This window comes from Lipophrys pholis, assembly GCF_963383615.2.
Source record: "Lipophrys pholis genome assembly, chromosome: 17".
In the NCBI taxonomy this organism is placed as follows: Eukaryota; Metazoa; Chordata; class Actinopteri; order Blenniiformes; family Blenniidae; genus Lipophrys; species Lipophrys pholis.
In genome coordinates, this window is record NC_137643.1 from 25,683,896 (window position 1) to 25,688,451 (window position 4,556).

Below are 4,556 nucleotides of genomic sequence, written 5' to 3' on the forward strand. Positions count from 1 at the left end.
CTTCCTTTAGAACCTCCTTTAGCCTAGGAACCACTGATGCTTCCTTTAGAACCTCCTTTAGGTCTAGGAACCACTGATGCTTCCTTTAGAACCTCCTTTAGGTCTAGGAACCACTGATGCTTCCTTTAGAACCTCCTTTAGCATAGGAACCACTGATGCTTCCTTTAGAACCTCCTTTAGCCTAGAAACCACTGATGCTTCCTTTAGAACCTCCTTTAACCTAGGAACCACTGATGCTTCCTTTAGAACCTCCTTTAGCCTAGGAACCACTGATGCTTCCTTTACCAAAGGAGACCAGCTCATGTTCCCCCACAATTCCTTGCGGCGACAACATTTAAAGGAACCCGCTCATCGGAGCGTTCAGGGAAACTCAGGATGACTGAAAAAGGAGCAGATCATGTAAGTTACCAAAGCAATAATCTGCCTAGAACCACTTGAAATCATCTAGAACCCAGATGAACTTTTTGTAGTTCATTTTCAGAAACTTGTAGTTCTTTCCCCATCATGGCAGACGTCACTAACTAGAGCCGCCGTCGCTTTATTATGACTTTACTACATTACTAAGTGAAAGTCTGACTGCCTCACCACCGTGATCTCCTTTACTAACTCCTTTAGGAAGCCTCCTAACACCTTTACTAACTCCTTTAGGAAGCATCCTAACACCTTTACTAACTCCTTTAGGAAGCCTCCTAACACCTTTCACTAACTCCTTTAGGAAGCCTCCTAACACCTTTCCTTAACTCCTTTAGGAAGCCTCCTAACACCTTTCACTAACTCCTTTAGGAAGCCTCCTGACACCCTTCCTTAACTCCTTTAGGAAGCCTCCTAACACCTTTCACTAACTCCTTTAGGAAGCCTCCTAACACCTTTCCTTAACTCCTTTAGGAAGCCTCCTAACACCTTTCACTAACTCCTTTAGGAAGCCTCCTAACACCTTTCCTGACTCCTTTAGGAAGCCTCCTAACACCTTTACTAACTCCTTTAGGAAGCCTCCTAACACCTTTCCTTAACTCCTTTAGGAAGCCTCCTAACACCTTTCCTTAACTCCTTTAGGAAGCCTCCTAACACCTTTCACTAACTCCTTTAGGAAGCCTCCTAACACCTTTCCTGACTCCTTTAGGAAGCCTCCTAACACCTTTCCTAATTCCTTTAGGAAGCCTCCTAACACCTTTCACTAACTCCTTTAGGAAGCCTCCTAACACCTTTCCTAACTCCTTTAGGAAGCTTCCTAACACCTTTCCTAACTCCTTTAGGAAGCCTCCTTAACACCGTGACGTCATCCAGGGGTTACGGTAAAGAGATAAGATAAGGAGATAGGAGGGACTTTTAGGACAGACGCTTTGAGTCATTGAGTCGTTGAGTCTCTGAGTCGTTGAGTCGTTGAGTCGTTGAATAATTGAGTCGTTGAGTCATTGAGTCGTTGAGTCGTTGATTGAGGGAACATAAAGATACTGAGCAGTGACCTTCAGCAGAAATGTTTATTTGCATCTTCTCACAGTTACAAGACTGGACCAGTAGGGGGCGTATTTGCGTGGCAGTGTTGGATTGATTAAAGATCTGAACTGTTCCTTACGATTCTCAAACTTTGTCCTCCAGACTTCAGGTTGTCGGTCTGCGTTCCTCCTGGAATTGTCAGCAATGCCAGTAAAACCATTCTGATTCCTTCTGCATTACGTTTCTACTTCCTGGTTGTATCAGATATCATATCTTTACGGAGACGTCGGTACAATTTCCATCATGCTGCTTGAAAGTTTACACTAATCTTTAATCTTTGTGTTTGTTGCTAATGAGTTGATTCTTTCAACTGAGAAAAACTTCTGTTTAATATCTACATTAGTTTTCAAGCATAATTTATTTTTACTTCCTGCAGATTCATTGAATGATATTTCTGCTCTTTAGATGTAATCATGAGTCCTGGACTGGCAGTGGTCCTGAAGGTTCCACACACAGAGAGACTCTCTGTATGTGGAACCTGAAGGGTCATTAAAGGGACAGACGTCCTGTCCCGGCACACAAAACCCCAAAACACCCAGTGTGGTTCTACTGTGACTGTTGGATTAACCGTTAACCACTAACATTAACTAAGAAGGAGTTGTGGTGTGACAGCAGGGTTTTATCAGCTGAAACGGTTCCTGCCTGGTTCCCTGGAGGCTGAGCCTCGTGAGCAGTGTGGGGCTTTGGGGCAAAAGAATCTGGTGTGCTCCTCATACCCATGGCGATAATCATGGCTGCATAAAAGTACTGCGTTGTGAAGAAAACTGTAGTGACGGTTTCTTGTGTGCAAGTGCAGACGATTCAGAGAACAATCAGTGATGTTTCTTACGTGCTGTGGTGGAATGTTCATGCCATCGTTCGAGGGCAATAAATAAATGTCATAACTAATTTTTAATTTGTGTAAAGTGGCCCAGAGCCAAAAGACACATTTAGTAGAGCTGCAAGTTCCCAACATTGTTTTCAGTCACTTAGAATCAATACTTTAGAATACATGTTTGTCATCTTTAAGAAAAAAATATTATTTTATTCATAATAAATCAATTGCTCGTGTTTCTTCTCCCTAACATGAGTAAACGGTTTAAGATTCAGCATGTATGTGTGTGATATCCCAGCATATGTTGAGGAATTCAGGAGCTGAAGCTGATTTCTTTGTATTAATCCAGTTTCAACGTGTTTGAATGGAAACTAGTTCATGTCAAACCAGTAAACTGTTGGAAGTTTGAAAAGTGTCTATGTGACACCTTGAGGTGTTTAACAGTCTCACTGTTCCACGGCCTCAGACCACTGTCTGGTACAGATGGTGATCTGTCAGTGGTGTGCCAGTGGTCAGGGTGAGGTCTGAGGCAGTGCTACAGACCGTGGTCTGCAGAGCCGCCGGACCACTGTCGGTTCCACTGCCTCAGACCTCAGTCTGCAGCACTGAGAGACCATTGTCTGTTCCATTGACAGGCCACCACCTGAGCCACTGAGAGACCACAGTCTAGTCCACTATCTGTACCAGTGTCTCGGACTGTACCTCCTGCTGTCAACACGTCAGTTATCTTTGACTTCCTGCTGAACAGGATCTCTGTGGTCAATGTGTTCTTTCAGGGCAGCGCCCTCTGGTGGAGTTAAAGATAAATGTCCATTCCGTCACACCGGATCTGTTTCAGTACAAAGATAAAAAAATGTTTTAAATATGTGCGGTTATTAATTACAACCTGAACATTTGGTAAATGCACCACAGTCTTGTTTTCTGAACACAAACCAGAATCTAAGGATAGGATTTAAAGGTGTATTACTTCATTTTTCAAGGAGAAAATGTTTTTTGGCTCTGTGTGAATGGTGAAAGTGTGAACGCCTCTTTCGGTCTGCAGACATTCACTGATCACTGGAGGGGGAGAAACAGGGTGGAGCGCGCGAGGAGCGACAAAAGACGTCTTATTTGATTTAAAATAGAAAGTGTTTTATTGAAAGGGAAAGAGCTGACCTGCACCCCCCTCTTCCATCCCCCCTCCTCTTCCCCTCCTCCTCCTCTTTCCCTCCTCCCCTCCTCCTCCTCCTCCTCCGCCTCCGCCTCCTCCTCTTCTCTGCACGCTGCTGCTGCAGTCAGCCTCCATGCAGCGCAGAGCTGCCAGCTCTTTTCCGCGACACTCAGCTCCTCTCAGCTCCTCTCTGCTCCTCTCTGCTCCTCTCAGCTCCTCTCTGCTCCTCTCAGCTCCTCTCAGCTCCTCTCTGCTCCTCTCTTCTTCTTCTCTGCTCCTCTCAGCTCCTCTCTGCTCCTCTCTGCTCCTCTCTGCTCCTCTCTGCTCCTCTCTTCTTCTTCTCCGGAGGTTCTGTGTTTTATGAGCGGAGGTCTGTGTGGCGCGTCGCGTTGCGCGCCGCGCCGCCGCTGCGCGGCTCCGAATTGCCGAAGAGAGGCGTTTGGTGGCGTACTGCGGAGTGCGCGCTGGGGATGAGGCTGTGCACGGGGGAGAGGGGAGATGGAGAAGGGCAGGTAGATGACACCAGCTCAGTTTGTTGGCGCCTGAATGTTTGATGAGGACGGAAAGGGACGCGCTGTCTTCAGCACCGCGGACAGCTCCAGGAGACGCTGAGCTCCTCCGGAACTCTGCAGCCACGTTCGGACATTTTCCTCACTGAGTGAGACTGTTTCTGTTTGTTAGCGGACTCTCACAAACTGCAGTGTCCCTTCAGCTCTGAGGAGCATCAAATTCATGAGCGTCTCCTGCTCCTGACCCCCCTGACTCAGACCTGATCCAGCTCCTGGGAGTCTCCACAGCCATGGCTCGGTTCTGCCACAGGTCCTTCTCCCCCTGCTCTCTGACCCTGACCCTCACTGCCCTCCTCTCCTGCTCCTGCCCGGCTCTAGGCAAGAAGAAGCTCTACATCGGAGCGCTATTCCCCATGAGCGGAGGCTGGCCCGGGGGCCAAGCCTGCCTGCCCGCAGCACAGATGGCCCTGGACCTGGTGAACAAGAGGAGCGACATCCTGCCCGACTACGAGCTGGAGCTGATCCACTACGACAGCATGGTGAGTGTCCAACCCTCCACACTGCCTCCAGGTCAGAGGCCACAGGCTTT